This window comes from Pteropus medius, unplaced genomic scaffold, assembly GCF_902729225.1.
Source record: "Pteropus medius unplaced genomic scaffold, Ma_sr-lr_union100, whole genome shotgun sequence".
NCBI classification, from domain to species: Eukaryota; Metazoa; Chordata; class Mammalia; order Chiroptera; family Pteropodidae; genus Pteropus; species Pteropus medius.
Window position 1 is genome coordinate 9,590,338 of NW_024349798.1, and position 17,147 is coordinate 9,607,484.

The 17,147-nt window shown below is 43.9% G+C and overlaps 1 pseudogene; it reads left to right on the top strand.

Moving 5' to 3' along the window:
- The first annotated feature begins 439 nt into the window (after positions 1–439).
- LOC120620617 (uncharacterized) lies at positions 440–558 on the top strand (annotated as a pseudogene).
- The last annotated feature ends 16,589 nt before the right edge of the window (positions 559–17,147 follow it).

Sequence of the window (17,147 nt, forward strand, 5' to 3'; positions counted from 1 at the left end):
TCACTCTCAAAGTTTCCTGTGCCCCTTTGTGTTCCGCCCCACTCCTTCCTGTCTCCAAGCAACCACTGAAATCTACATCCAGTAAGGAAGAAAATAAAACATACCTGAAATGGCTGCTGAATTGGTCGACGTCAGAGGTTGCTGGGGTTTGGGGGACCAGTTCTAACCTACGACACTCCCAACCACCTGTGTCCAGAAGCTGGAAAATTGTTCTTTCTGTGGCTTTTCCAGGGCCCCCATCAAAACTAGGTCATAGTATATGAAGTTGTTAATATTTAGCTATTTTTGACCCACAGAGTCAATTTCAGATGATTCTGCATAAAATCCAACAATCGTATTTATTTATTCACTTTCCCAAAGGGATCTTCAGGGAGTCCTTCTTGGCTGTTACGACCCAGAGCAAGCAAAAAATATTATAATTAAAAAAAAAAAAAAAGAGGTCTATGGCCATGTCACCCTAAACAAGTCCGATCCCATCTGATCTCAGAAGATAAGCAGGGTCGGGCCTGGTTAGTACTTGGATGGGAGACCACCTAGGAAGACCAGATGCTGTAGGCATAAAAAATAAGGGATTGTAAGCTGACAAGGTCCTTGCAATCTGTGAGGTTAACCAAGGGTTGCCTCACCTAAAAAAAAAAAAAAAAAAAGAGCCACCTCTAACCACTTAGAAGGAAGACAGAATAATTGCACCAGGAGCCACTGATAAGATGGTCAATGAACTACCTGTTTAGTTTAGTTTAGTTGTACCCAGGAATCTGGGTAAGAAAGGATGAAAGAAACTGAGTTCAGAAAGGCTAGATGTTATCCTCAGCCTTTTGCTGTGGGATGAAAGAAACTGAGTTCAGAAAGGCTAGATGTTATCCTCAGCCCAAATCTAGGAAGGAAATGGTCAAGTTAGAGCCCAAGTCTGGGTGAGTTGTCATCTCTTAGATGTCAGCTTCGAGAAAAATCACATTTTTCTTTAAACTAGAGGAGTTCACAGTGGCTTTTGGTTCCGGAGGGGAGGCAACACCCCAGCAAAAGGCAATTATTAGATCAAAGGGACAATTTAATGTATCTTTAAAAGCCACTAATTTGATGCAGATGTGACAATCAAACCCAGCTCTCTTAACTGGCTTGCTTGACCTTGAAAAAAATCTTGTCATTTTGTGCCGTGCTTCAAATCTTCAGATAAATATCTTTTTTCTCTCACAGCATTAAAACGTAAACCAACCCGACAGAAACCCAGAAAGCTTCGGGGATGGGTAAGAAGTGATTTCATGCAGGCTCCCCCCAAATCAACAACAGGGAATCTTACCTTCCCACCAGGTAAGTGGGAATCTTACCTTCAGAGATATCCAGATTCCGAGCCTATAGGCTCCCTTTCTCCCCTGCTCTGACCCATAATTATCTCAGATAAAGGCTTCTTCCTTTAGGCTAGTGGTTTTGAAATGAGAGGGGCGGGGGATTTACACACATACATACACACACACATACACACACATTTTGGTAACATTTACATATATTTTGGGGTTGTTGCAAGTGGGCTGTGTGTGTGCTATTAGTATCTAGTGGATAGAAGAGGAGGTGAAGGGGGAGGAGGAGGAGGAGGGAGGAAGATAGATAAGGGGAGGAGGAGGAGGGTAGTTAGACGAGAGAAGAGAGGAGACACAAAATAACACAAGAAAAGAGAGGAGACAGGAGAGGAAAAGTGCCAAGCCTCACGTAGGTCCTGGATCCAGCCAGACCTGAAATCCACCCCCCTTGGACTTTCTCATTATGCGAATCGATAGTTCCTTTTTTAGCTTAAGATAGTTTCAGATGGGTTTCCCTCATTTGTAGCCCAAAGACTCCTAGCCAATGCAGAAGTGATTGCCAACTGTTTTAGGGTGCTCTGTAATGTCAAATTGGGTTGCCATTATCCCCCGAGCGCTCCCAAAGCCAGGCTATTATCCTGCTCGACACAATCATCTTGTGTTTAGGGTGTCATGTGGGAAGGAAGACACAAAGATGGGGTTCCTAGGTGAGTGACAAGGGGTGGCAGGCACAGGAGCCACTGGCTCCTGAAGAAGCAGTCCGCAGCCTGTTAAACCTTAAATTTGAGGTGCGATTCCCAACTGGCCTGAGATGGGGACAGACTTATCTGGCTGTTGAAGGGAAAAGATGACTCCAGAAGAGGGGCGCCTTTGGGGACACCTGCATTCCCCAGGATGTAGAACTCGCACACAGGCACACAGCAGGCAGGAGCTGGTTTGCTGGTTCTCCCCTCCCCGCCAGCACAGGGCAGGCTGGGGGTGACCAGGAGGATGGGGTGATGAGGCGGTGCTCCATCTGCGTTGCCAGGGGAGGAGGAGGCGTGGGAGTCAGGGCTGGACCACTTTTGGAGTCAGGATTCGGAAAGGGCTCAGGGAGGAGGAGGTAGCCCCAGCAGCTGCTTGCTTGCCTGCCTGCCAGCGCCCCATAACCCAGCCTCACTCTTGTTTCTTACCTGGTGGGAGTCGTGGAAAAAAAAAAAGAAAGAAAGAAAAAGAAAAAACAAAGGAGGGAGAATACTCTTGGCTCCTTTTCCTGTATGTGGGATGCAGAGACGTGGGAATAAATCATCCAGGCCTCGTTTTGCTTTGGCACACTGTATTAAGCAGATATGATGAAATAGCATCCACCTATACAGCAGGAAATAAGGGATTTAGGTTTATCAGAACACACTCTGGGCTAGAGGAAGATGGTCCTATCCAATTATTCCCAATCCTGCCTGCATACAAATTACCTGGGAGCTTAAAAATAAATTCTGATGCCTGGGCTTCATGTTCAGGGAGTCTGGGGGTGTGATTTAATGCAGAGAAGAAAATAAAAGCAAACAAAACTACTGAGTAAGTGGAAACTTTAAGCCAGTAAGCATCTTTTAAACCTAGGTTTGAGTCCTGACTTCATCTGGACTTCACTGTGACCTTGGGCAAGTTTCTTAACCTCTCTGACCTTTAATTAGCTGTTACATGGGAGGGTAGGGCAGCTGCATGCTCTCCAGAGACTTTTCCCTTGCTCTTAATTTTCCAGGCACCCTGGACTTCATGTCCCCAGAAGCTGGCATCTTTCAGGTCTCCATGCTTCGACTCAGGCTGTCACTACCTCTGACTGGCTCACTCCTAATCAATCTTTAATACCCAGATCAAGTATTATTTGCTCTGAAAGCTTTTGTGCGCACAATCTGCCTGGGATGGTCTTCCTTCTGCTTGTGACAGAGGCCACTAACTGTCCCCTGTAACCCATTCTCCTCTTAGTCTTTCAGCACTGTGTATTAACTGAGCATGCAGCCACTCAGAGGAAGCCTGTATTTCTCGCTTGATTAAATTCTGGCTAATGGAATGTGATGTGTCCACCTTCCAGGTCATGACCTTAGAAGGAAAGAAGCACACGCTCTATTTTTCTTTGCTGTTGGCTAGAATGTTCGTGTGATGGCAGGTGCTAGATCGGCCACTTTGGACCACGAGGTAACTCTCTGAATCCCTGACTCTGAGGAGTTGTCCTATCAGCCCTGGACTGAGGTGACATAAATAAGAGGAATGTCTACCTTGTTTTATCTTCTGTTATGTTAACCTAAAAATAAAAAGGGCTTTCAAAGTGAGAGGCAACAAGCATTTATTTGACATCCATAAGACTAACAGCTATAGGAAGAAACACAACTAGTGTTCTGATTAGGAGATAAAAATGATGGTTATTTATGAGAAGGGGAAGGGGAACAATTACATCGATAGAAGGAAGGCATTTGTATTAGTGCAGATAACATAATGTGGTGATGTGAATTCTAAACCATGTTTTTAGTTTTCAGTCTGGTACTCATCAGACCTGCAATCATAATACCTGCTTTCTTGTTATCTTTGCAAACTGGTTCAGTCTGCGGGTTATTTTGACCTGTTTTAACATATCAAAGGTTTGAGGCATAAGATGTGCAAGGCAGTTCCTCTGGCCTGGCAGCTTGGGCTCCATTCCAAAGCGGCTCCGTTTATATGATTGCTTACCATTGCAGCATCCAGTCCAGTATCCTAACCAACATAGCACTCATTACCTGGCTCATACCCACCTACTCTTCAAACCCCAATATAAATACCCTTTCAGAGACATCTTCTCTGACATTTCTCAATCTAAAATAGGGCCCCCTTCATACCTACCTGTACTTCCATCAAGTGTGCCAGGGACACCTGCATTTTATATATACTATACCTTTGAATTTTCTCAGTGATGTTAGGAAGTGGCTACTCATTAATCCCATTTCTCCGACCAGGAAGTGGAACCACAGAGAGGTGGACTCTTAGGCTTGTATGATTCCAGGGCCCATTGCTATAATATATAGGCCACACATGCAGGTGTGCAGAAATATCACTAGCTTAGTTTTCTAGAACTCAGGTTTACCCAAATCCCAGTTCTTCCCAGAATTCCTACCCCTCTCTCTCCATAGTTGAGCGGTGGTCCTGGAGTCTTGCACAGAGCCAAAGTGTCCCTCCGTCATTAATCTTCACAGGTTGCCATGAAGACATCCATCTTGGCTTACCTGGCCTCTGAGGCTCTAGAATTCTCTGCTGCTTCTACATCCTGCTCAGGGCTCCAGGGAGCCTGGGCCCGATCACAGCTCTGCCATTTGCAAGCCACTTCACCTCTCTGAGCCTTAATTTTCCAGCCACCCTGGACTTCATGCCCCCAGAAGCTGGCATCTCTGGGCCTTTGCTTCCTCACCTGTGAGGATGAGGATGGAAAATTCCGAGGTTCATTTCTGTTGGGATGCACCACTCCGCCGAGCCCTCTCCAGCATCTGGCATCCCCACTCATGGCAGAACTCAGCTCATGGCAGAGCTCTCGAATCCAAGAGGCACAGACCTCTGCTGCTGTCACTTTTTCTCCTTTCCTCAGCCAAAAAAAAAAAAAAGTCTTTTCTGCTCTGCGGATTGAAGCACCACCCTCCTTTCTGCTTTGCCTCAGGCAATCTGACTTACCAGCAAATCCACTTTATTTTTTTTTTTAGATAAAACATTTATGTATAAGCTTAACAGATGCGAAAGAGGATGTAGTGAAAAGTCCCTCTCCTTCGCTTGTCTCTCTCCTTCCAATTCCTCGCCCCAGGTATCAATATTGTTACTATCTGCTTTGTCCTTCCAGAAATGATGTCTACATATCCTAGCAACTAGTTCTGCACATCTTCTCCCTTCCCACATACACACCATTTTTAAATTTTCTTGAAAATTCCAAACATATGCCAAAGTAGAGAGAACGGTATAATGATCCCACCTTGTGCCCACCGTCCAGCTTCAACCATTGTCAGCTCATGGCCGGTCCCAAGTCATTTCTACCCCTAAGCCGCTTCTTGTGCCCACTAGATTGTTTTGAAGCCATTCCTAGATACTTTCTTATTTCACTCAAAAATATTTCAGAATGGACCTTGAACAGGGGAGGACTCTTTTTAATGGTCATAGTTACAATACCTTCATCATCTATGATAACTTTAACAGTCACTCCTCAATACAATAAAATATCCAGTCGTGTACAAATTTCTCAGGTTGTTTTACTGTTTGTTTGGATCAAGATAAGAATAAGGTCCATACATAACAATGGGTTGACTAAGTCCCTTTTAATATTGGTCCCCTCCATCTCTCTGCTTTTCCTTACAAGATTTTGCTGATTGCATCCCTGGTTATGTCACTTCATATGTCTCTCTGTTTCCTGTATTTCTATTAAATTGGCACTTATGATCTAATCTATATGACAAGGCTTCTAGTAATGCAATCCATGCTAGGCTGTCTCACAGTCTATAGATCTAATGGCTTGAACAGGATCAGATTCTATTTTTTGGCGAGACCGCTTCAGCAGGGTGGTGGTGTATTACGATCTCGGGTTGTCTCACTTTGTGTCATGTTGAATGCTAATCGTGCTCATTGCCTTGCTTATTAATTCATTAAAAGTTGAGGAACAGTGTCATTCCGATTTGATCTATTCTTTCTTCCAGTATTAGGTGGAATCTTCCCTTAATCTACTCTTTGGTTATCCCGAGGTACCATTCAAAGAAGAAAGGCAGGACAAATGCTTGTTTCTTTCCCTCGATTTACCGGTTTTCGAAATAATGATTTGGTTTGTTAGCATCCTCCAAAGTGAGGGTTTTTTTTAAAAGTATGACTGTGAGTTTATGGATGTAAATATATTTGCTATGTTTCAACCCATTTCAGTTATCCTTATCGATACTCGAATGATCCCTCTTTGGCCTGTGGGAGACTCTTGAACTTGGCACCTGAGATCATCTGATGTGGCTCTAGTCGTCTTTGGCAGCTGCCATGCTCGCCTTGTACATTTCCTGCTACAGACATGAAATCAGCCATTTCTCCCACAGGCCACTAGTGTCTGGGCACTAGGGTTACATAGCTTTCTTCCCCACCCCCCTCCAACACAAGCTTTAGCGAATGAGTCAAGCTGTTCTGCATCTTCTTCACATCACAGTGTATCGTGGATCTCATTCCACATAAACGCTTTCAACTTTTGAAAATAAAAGCCCCCCATTACCTAGGTAACCAAATGAGTGATTAACCTCATCTTTCTTATTTCTACTTTCTTCTTAACTTAAAAGAAAAAAAAAAACCACGATCCTTTCAATTCAATAATGTTTATTAACACAACTATTTCTCATTGGAGAGGGGAACAAATGCATCGAAAATGAAGTAGTTAGATTTTAATAAACATCCCTGAGAAATTTCTTCTCTGGTCTCATTCTCGATCCTATGCTTGTCCAGAATGCTGGCTCTGTTCGGGAATTTGAAGCAAACCGTAGTTTGTCCATCTTCTGTTTCTCACAGCCTCCCAGAGCTCTTTCGTTCCCTCACATTTGAGATTGTAGTGATGATGCAAACGAAGTCCCAGGAACGCCTGTGCTCTCCACTCCCCACACGCCCAGCCCCGCCCTCTTCATCCTGCCGGCTTCTGACAGATGCCAGCAAGAATCTAAGGTTCGAAAAGGTAAGTTCATGGAACTAAATGCCAAGGAAGTTGAGTAATCTTTCTTTGCATAATATAGTACTTAGGGTTACTTTTCAAATGCCGAAAAGCCTTGTCATCCAAATTTCTTTCCCCTTTTTGAATAGGAAGTTGCTACTGAGAAATACTGCTCCTCTGAAAGAAAAACAGTAACTCAAACGCTCCTATATTAGATGCGTTTGGATTTCAGCCTCAGCTTTGGGGGGTAGCAGAGAAGAGTGGGGACTGGGGTGAACTGGACTCCTACCCCTTCCCTTTCTAAAGGGGCAGTTATTACTCCAGGTGATTGTCGCCGGGTGAAATGTGGGCACAGTGTCGTCACATCTTAGAAATTTTCAAGAGAAACTGGAAATGTGGGATCTGATGTCAAAACAATTTCTTGAGTTTTACATGGTGACTTGATTTTTTTTTTTTAAATAAAGCATTTACTGGCCAAACAGAAAGACATTTCTGGGTTAAATTCTGATTTCAGGCCACCAGTTTGCAATACTCTTTCCTTTAATATCCTGAGTTATCTCTCTAGACTTTGGTCAAGAGTCACTTTACTTTTCTATCTTCACGATTTTCCGATAGCCTCTGTCCCTCTGCCTTGGTCCCTGGGGTCCCTATCAGTCTGTGGTCTCTGTGCATACGTGTATATTATGTTTACCGACGCACATACGCACACACCTATATAAGGCACTATGCTAAGCCCTTATATACATTATTAAATTTAATCTTCGCAAAACTGTAAGATAGGCACATGCATTCATTATTTATGGCTGTGTAACAAAGAATCCCAAGTTTAGTGACTCAAAACAATAGTCATTTATTATCTCACAGTTTCTTCGGGTCAGGAATCTAAAAAGTGGCTCCATTGGGTGGTTCTGGCTCAGGGTCCCTCAGGAAGTTGTAGTCGAGATGTTGGCTGTGGCCCCGGTCATCTAAAGGCTCCATTTGGGCTGCTGGATCCTTTTCCAAGGTGGCTCAGTCACATGCCTGGTGACTTAGTAGTGGCTCTTGGCAGGAGGTGGCCGTTCCTCACCAAGTGGACTTCTCCATAGGGCTGCTTGAGTGTCCTTACGACATGGCGCTGTCTTCCGTCCAGAGCCGGTGACCCAAAAGACAGCGAAGCAGAAGCTGTAATGTCTTTATAAAGTCACACACTGTCACTTCCTCAGTCTCCCGGTGGTCACACGGGTCAGCTCTCGGAGTGTGGGAGGGGACTGTACACAGGTGTGAATGTCAGGACTGGGGAATCATGGGGAGTCATCTTTGAGGCTGGCTACTGTGGCACTCTGATTATTGTGTTACAGTGTCTATCTGAACCGGTTAGGTAAAAACATCTTTATTAGACCTGAGGTTGATTCCAGGAACTTCTCTGTGTGCCTTTGCCCACGTGTGGAATGCTTTTCTTCTCTTTACAGCCTCTAATCCACCCATAGTTCAAAAGCCAGTACAAAGCTCCTCTAGAGGTAAGAATTCTCAGATCTTGGGGATGGTTTCACCAGGCGTGGGAAGCAGGAATGTGTGTCAACGACAAAATCATGCCTGGCTCCCAGGACCTGAAATGACTTTCAGAGTTCTGTTCTTGTGGAAACAGTCTCTTTGGTCTTTGAAGCTTTTTTGGGGGATCAAGACACTAGACTGGTGCCCTCTGGTGGTGAAGGAGAAGCATTGGGATCTCTCAAGTGGTTTTCGTCCAAAACTGGGAGTGGAGAGGGGACATCGGTGTTCTAAGACCCAGGTGAAATTAACGTGCCTCCAACGTTGAGAATCCTGCTCTTGGAAGGTTGCATTTCCACTGGAGGCTTCGGTCCTGGATGAATCCATCTCCATCTTAGGTCTGGAGAAAAGATGCTGTCCCCTGTAGCTGTATCCAGCTTCTAAGTGTTATTTATTTCAATAATGTCTGTTTGGAAGAGCATGCACTTTTATTATAAAAATAGCATCCAACATCATTTAGAAATATAAATTATAACAAGCTAGCGTATTCCGCCTATTTGGTTGGTGAGGATGGAAAAATTTGATAACTATGACACCAGAGTGGGAGGGTTGTAGGGAAAGGGACATCCACACTTTGTGTTGGAAGAATAGACTGTTATTTGGCACAATTTTTTGCAGGACAAATTGGCAATTTCTGACAAAGGTCCAAACAAGACTCTCCTGTGATCCAGTTAGTACATTTCTCATGTCGACCCTGGTCCAACAGTTGTTTGAATGTGCCTGAGGCAGGGTCAAATCAAAACATTGAAAATAATGTACAAGTCTATGAGTAGGGAACTTGTTAATAAATCATGAGACATCCGTACCATGGCTGGATTGCCACGTCGTCTTCGTAAAGAATGAGGCAGAGAACATCCCCAAAAGAACCACCTCCAAGATAGATCGGGTTAGAATACCAGTGTTGCAGAACAGTATGCACAGAATGACCTAATTTCTGTGACATTATAAGGAAGATTATCAACTTGTTAATGCTTGTAGAGGCCATTTCTGGAAGAACGCACTAGACACTATGGCCATCTTGGAGGTTGGCTGCTATACCTCTTACCTGTGCTCCTGTTAGTCCTTGGGTTTCTCGATGTCATAACAACTCTCAAACTAAGGACTCCTCGGAGAAGAGACCTCTGTGTCCCCAGCAGCTGGCACCTAGAATCTGACACTTAGTGGGTGCTTCATAAGTGGTCCTTGAACTCAAACGGCAGCACCCGCCTTCAGTCACCCAAGTTGGACAGTTAACTCACCTTTGACCTCTTCCATATTTCTTCATCCATTGTCGAATCGGATCGATGTATGCCTACCTCTCTTGTACACACATCTCCTCTTCTCCATTTCCTGGGTTGCTGCCCCCATTGGGGCTATTATTATACGTAATTGAATAGAATGATGCAACCTCCTGATAGATTGCCACACTTTTTCCTCTCTCTCCCACTAACCCAACCTCAACGTTGCAGCTAGAGTGGTTTTTCTACAACACGTACCCAATCATGTCACTCCTCTACTTTAAACCTTCAGTGGGAGTCCAGAGCTGGGGCAGAGAAAACACAAGATGAGCCTGGAGCACCTTGCGATGCCAAAATGTAAGAAAGTGCTCAGAAGAGGATGGGGACATGGGCACCAAGCTGAGAGGGCTCCCAATGGCCCAAACGGGAATGATTTGGGCAACAATGATGGTCTCGGATTGTAATCCATAGGCTAGAAAAAAAAAATCCTTTATACTGATATAAAGGAATACTGCTCTTCCTTATAGAGGAATTCTAATTAATAAGTGGAGAAGGAACGAGAGAAAGAGAAATGATTATTGCAGGCAATATCCATCGACAGATGCTAAAATTAGTGGGTAAAAAGTTGAGAACAGGGTAGTCTCAAAGCCTCTCCTCCAAAAGATTTATTAATCGTAAAGGGAAAAATGGCAACTGCACAGTGGAGAAACTCAGCAGACACCAACTTAACAAAGTGATTGAGGTTTAAATCGCCAGTAAAAGATGTATTGACATCACGTACCTCTGATACAGTGCGTTTAGAAGGACAGAGCATTACTTCTGTGATGTTCATGCCCCAAATGCCTAAGCTCAATCGAATCATGAGATTGAGAAACACTCTACAAAATAGCTGACCAGGACTCTCCAAAGTGTCAAGGAAAGGGACAAGGAGGGACTGAGAAACCGTCATCTCCATGAAGAGACTAAGGAAACAGGAGGATGAAATGCAGTGTGGGACCTCGGAGTGGGTCCTGGAACAGAAAAAGGACATTGATGGGAAACGCCGAATCCACACAAACTCGGTAGTTTAGATAACAGTATTGTACTGATGTTAATTTTCGGTTTTGATCATTGCACTATGATCGTGTAAGGTGTTAACTTTAGGGGAAGCTGGTGAGGGGTAAACAGGAACTCTGGACTATTTTTACTTCTTTATAAATCTAAAATAATCTCAAAATTAAAAGTTTAAGAAAACACCGATGCTTGGGGCTTATCGCAAAAGATCCTGATTTAATCAGTCTAAATTAGGACCTGAACATGAGGATTAAAAAACAAATTATAATCCCATATTGTGTTCCAGTGTCCGGTCAGGATTGAGATTTACTGTTCTAGGTACTGAATCATTATCCAAATTATCCTTATGATTCATTTTCATTTTTAAAAAGATACAGCAAGAAGATATATCATGCCACCTTCCACAGTTGGGGTTCTAGTTAAAAGTCCTTTGATAAAGAGAAGGAACTTTGATGAAACAAGGTTATTGTTACCGAGCAGTGAATGAAACTTTATGTGCCAAAAACTATGAAAACAATACTCGTAACCCTTGAAAAGATACATCCGACCAACTTTGCAATTAAAAGGAAATAAAAGGAGACGTGTCCTATCGTTTTTCCTTTTTTTTGTCTGTAGCATCCACACAATGATCCACTGTGATTATGTCTCAAATAATGCACAAACACACATTGTAGTGATGGGACAATTATGTATCCTAATTGTGGTGGCGGTTACCTGAATCTATACCGTGTGAAAAAATTTCATAGAATAACACAACACACACACACACACACACACTCATACACACACATACACACACACACACACAGAGAAGAATGCATGCAAAAACTAGCAAAAGTGCATGAGGATTGTAGTTTAGTGAAAAACATTAAACCAATGTTAATTTTTTGGTTTCGATAATGGACTATATTTATTTATGTAGGATGATATCAACTGGCGAAGCTGGGGGAAAGGTGTATGGGAACTCTCTGAACTGTATTTATAACCTCTTCTAAGTCTAAAATTATTTCAAAATAAAGCCTTCATTGAAAAAGGGGAAAATCGAAGAGCTACTTTGGGAGTTTTGAAATCAAGAAAGAACAAATAGCAACCCTTCGATGGCTTCCCATTGCCTTCGAGCTTCAGCTTAAAGTCCTTAGGGTGGCCTTCAAGGCTCTTCCTGACCTGGTTCTGATGACTTTTCCCAGATCATTTAGGGTTTGGAACACACTATCAAAGTGTGCCATCAGTAGACACCCTAGAAAACCCAGGCGGTGAAAGGACAGCTAATAGTTGAGTCCCTTGAGGCCAATGCACGAGCTGGGCTGGGTCAGAGGCTGGGTGACATAGATAACTCGTCATACCCGAAGCTCCCTTTTAAAACAAATGCTTTATAACCTCACTTTGCTATATTGAAAGAGAACTCATGGATCATGTAGGCTCTTTCTACATGTAATTTACAATGACAAATACAATGCCCCAACTGTATTTTAAAAAGAAAAAAAGGCCATTTATAATAAAAAATAACATACATTTCTATAAGTAAATGCTTTGGCACAACTACAGTCAACTCTTGGACAATATGGGGGTTGGGGGTACCAATCCTCAAAACTTAACTACTACTTTAGAAGGTTTAAAGAAGCAAGCAGATGCTAAACATGCAAACTGACAGGGGTGTGTCGTGTAGCCACTCAAATGTCACATTTGGGCAGGTGGATTTCCAAGAGGGTAGATGACTTGGTAAAATTCCAGACAAAACAAGACATGATGTTCCCAGCATGGATTTAGCAAGTTAACTTTCTGGAGTGTTCAGTGTATAACAAAATAGTACAAAAGATACTTTGTGCTTATACATAAACACAGAGGTAAATTCAAGCTTATCTATTTCTTTTTTTTTTTATAACCTTCATGAATGTTCGATGGGAGATTCAGATGCCACACAGGGACAATTTTGTAGCACTGTCCCATGTATTACGGGACAGTTAACATCTTTGGCCATTGCCTTGCTAGATGCCAGTAGCTCCCCAGTCATTGTGGAGGCTAACAGGGCCCCATCAAATTTCCCAAATGTTCGCCTAGGAGCCCTAACCACCTGTTCAAAACAAGTATTCTAAGCTGTGCTATCCCATATGGGAGCCACCAGCTAATGTGGCTAATGCGCCCTTAAAATATGTGTGTGTGTGGGGGGGGTTCCCGAATTGAGATTGGTGCTGATGGTGTAAAATACACATGGGATTTTAAGACTTGATAGGAAAAAATGAACGTAAAATATGTCATTTATTGAAATGCTAATATTTTGGATATATTGGGTTCGATAAAATATAAACATTAACTTCACTTCTTTCTTTTTACATTTTAAAACTATGGCTACTAATTTACAGGTGCACATGGGGTGTGTGTCCTATTTCTATTGGGATAGGAATCTGGATATGGGCTGTGCCAGTGGAGAGCAGATGTTTGGGGGGTTTGGGGTCACGGGGTGGGGCAGGAGGAAGGGATTTTGCCCTATCCTGAGGCTTAAGGTTAAGTGCACTTATAACCACAACCTTCCCTCTTCCTTTTTTTTATTGAGATGACATTCACATAACATAAAATTAACCATTTTAAAGTGAACAAATCCACAATGCTGTGCAACCACTACCTTTATTTTAGCTCCAAAACCTTCTAGTCATCCCCTCAAAGGAAACTTGGTACTCATGAAGCAGTTCCTCCCCATGCCCCCCGGACTCCCAACTTCTGGCACCCACAAGGGTATGTTCTGTCTCTACGACTTTAGCTATTCTGAAAATTTCGTATAAACAGGATCATGCCATATGTGACCTTTTGCATCAGGCTTATTTCATTTAGCTTAAGGCTTTCAAAGGCATCCATTTCGTAATACGTATCAGAACTTCATCCCCTTTTGTGGCAGAATAATATTTCATTGTGCTAGACCACGCTTCGTTTGTCCATTCATCTGTTGATGGACCTTGGGTTGTTTTCTTTTGGTGATTGTGAATGATGATGCTGTAAACATGCAGGAACATGTATCTGTCTGAGTACCAGTTTTCGGTTCTTTGGGATATACACCTAGGACTGGAATTCCTGAGCTGTATGGTAATTCTGTTTACTTTTTCTTTAATTAAAAAATGTTTTAAATTTAAATTTTATTTTTCAATTGCAGTGGACATTCGATACTAGTTTCAGGTATACAACGTGGTGGTTAGACATTTATATAATTTACGAAGCGGTTGCTCTGATGAGTCTGACAGCATACATGCAAAGTCATCATGACGCTATACTCTCTGTGCTAAACTTTACATTCCCGTGACTGTTTTGTAAATGCTAATTTGTACTTTCCGCCATCTTGACAGGGATTCTTCCTGTTTAACTGTTTGAGGGACCGATCCCACAGCAGTTGGGCCATTTTAAAATCCCACCAGCAATGCATGAGGGAGGGCTCCAATTTCTCCACACCCTCACCGGCATCTGCTTTTCCTTGTTATTTATTCTAGCCACCCTGGGGGGTGTGCAGCGCGGTCTCGCTGTGGTTTTGACTTGCATTTCTCCAAAGGCTGATGGTGTTGAGCATCCAACCATCACTCTTTGACAACAAAGTTTAACAAGTCCCTTCAAGAAACCAGATCTCTGATTCCACAAAGAGACATGAGACCCCTCCAGGTGCCTGTGAGGGACTGAATGTTTGTGTCCCTCCCCAAGTTCGTGAGTTGAAATCCTAACCCCAGTGGGATGGGATGAGGAGGTGGGACCTCTGGGAGGTGATGAGGTCACAAGGATGGAGTCCTCAGGAATGGGATTAGTGCCCTTATAAGAGACCCCAGAGAGCTCGCGTGTGAAGACACAACGAGAAGGTGGCCATCTGCAAACCAGAAAGCAGGTCCACGTCAGACACTGGATCTACTGGTACTTTGATCTTGGTCTTTCCAGACTCTAGAACCGAGAGAAAGAAATGCTCGTTCTTTAAGCCCTCAGTCCGTGGGACAGCAAGATGGACAAAGTGCGTGTGGTTGTGATTCTGTCCCACTTCTTGTTTGCTCTCTTAAGTAGGGAGAGAGGTGGCTGTGGCGGTGGCTCTGTCCACCTTGTGACTTGGGCTCGGCTCCTCACAGCTGCTCTGCAGGTCCTGGCTGAGAGCCTGAGGTCTCCAAGGATTTGGTTTATCCGTAGAAATGGGTTGGGAGACACTTTGCAAAGAGGGAGGGATGGGAGGCTGGGGTCTCCAGAGTCCCGAGGCCTCCCAGCCCCTCCAGAGAATGGATTCAGCAGAGGAAGCGAGGCTGTTTCAGAGCCTCCTGAGGATGCTTTGCTGCTCTGGGAAGGCGTCCGCAGGGTAATGTGCTGCCACGGTTGATGGGGATGGTAATGATGACAAAAAGTCCTCCGTGAGATTAAGCTGGGAGGCCTGCCAGGAGCCACAGAGAGTAGACCTGTTTCCTGTGGAGACTGCCTTCCCCTTAGGGGACAGTCTGGCTTGATGAGGCTGACCTGTGGTGGGGTGGGGGGTACCCACGGCAGCTTGGCACCACCACACTGTGAAGCGCACATTGTCGGAGCAAAGCAGGGAGCTATAGTGGGGGGCCTGAAAGCCAGGCGGTGGGGGAAGGGCTTTGACTGCACCCTAAGCACTGTAGGCAGACGCCCGGACGGTGTCTCAGAAGAGTCAGATGTGCATGTTAAAGATGACGCTGGCTGTAATATGCAAAGCAGACAGCAGAGGGCGAGAGGAGGAGAGCAGAGGCCATCTTGGGGAGTAAACCAGCAAGCCCATGGACACCCCTGAACAAGTGCCCTGTCTTGCTCTAGGTGCTTCCACAGACACAAAGCCCATACAAGGTGTGGCCGCGGCCCTCGAGGACGTACAGCCAGCCACATCAGGCCAGGAGACACGTGTTTATTGTTCCTGTGCTGCAGTAAGTAGAAGGTGAGTGAGTTTCAGCATCAGTTTCTCATTGTGGTGTGAATAAATAAATAAATAGCTGAACAACAAGGCAAACCTGCGCTGAGGACATAGTTTAAACCCCAAAGCCAGCTGGCCGAATGTAATACCCAGCCACAGGCATTTGTTACCTAAACACTATACTACATCTAGAGATTTCCCTAGACAGCAGCGTGGGTACTTGTAAGGTCATGACCATCCACCCCTGTTAATTCTCCTCTCCGAGCTTCAGTTTCTTCATCTGTGAAATAGGATTAGGAGATTATCTTCATCATTGTGTGGTTTTGAGGATTAACTGAGATAATGCACGAAAAATGCTTAGCGCAGGGCACACAATAAATGTGCAATAAATGTCAATGATTATCATTATTGCTATTTTTTTCTTGAATGAGAAAGTAATCCACATGTCATTATTATTATTCAACCACATCGTTGTCTCTCCCATACCTGTGAGCTCCCTGAGAGCAATCTTTATCTTAGGCATCATTTCATCTACCATACACATAAACATCTTACAACCAGGAGTGGGAGTTGGGGGTGGAGTGCCGGGGAGGGAGCCATGCCCCTGTCCACAGTGCTGAATCTTCATGGCCTGGGTGCTTTTTGAGATGCTTCCTCTCCAACCCATTCACATTGTATTCTCTACAAAGAGGCCCTCTGGAGTTGCGAAACTCAGTGGCTCTGGCATCAGACATGTTAACCAAAATAAGGTAGGTAGCAAAAAGTGTGTACAGCATCATCTTACTGTTGAAAAGCACACACGGTGCCCACGTTCATTTTTATAGAACGTGTACTATGCACGCAGAAATTATTGAACGTGTTCAGAAACATATAGAGAAGGATCTACACCAAACTGTTAATGATGCTTTTCACATTAGAGTGGGGTTGGCAATGGCAGGAGGATTGCACTTACACTCTTTGGTATTATTTTCTGTTTTGTTTTCATAACCCCTGTATTGTTTCTGTCACAATAATTTGAAAGTAATAAATTTAAACAGAAAACAAAGTTAGTTGGAAGAAACTTTAGAAACAGAGGTTAGGACCCACCTCCAGGGTCCAAAGTGAACAGATCAGCTTCATAACAACGCGTCGGCCCGAGATCATTCGGAAGACAATGGATTCTGAAGTTTTGTTACGTGCGTGTATCAAAACATCCTCGAGAGGAAAGGGACTTTAGAAACCAGCAAATCCAGCCCCCATTTTACAAATGAGGAAACAGTCTCAGAGGGAGGAAGGGAAGATGCCAGCATCACTTGTTTAATCAGAAGCAGCTCTGGGATTAGGAATCCTCCTGGCTTCCAAGCAAATCCTGTTCAAAAGTGCCACAAACTGAGCGGCTTCAAACAATAGAAATTTATTCTCTCGTGGTTCTGGAGGACCGAAGCCTGAAATCAAGGTGTCCACAGGGCCATGCTCTCTCTCTGAAGGCTCTTGGGAGGTGTCTTTCCTTGCCACTCCCTGCTTCTGGGGGTCGCCAGCAGTCCTTGGAG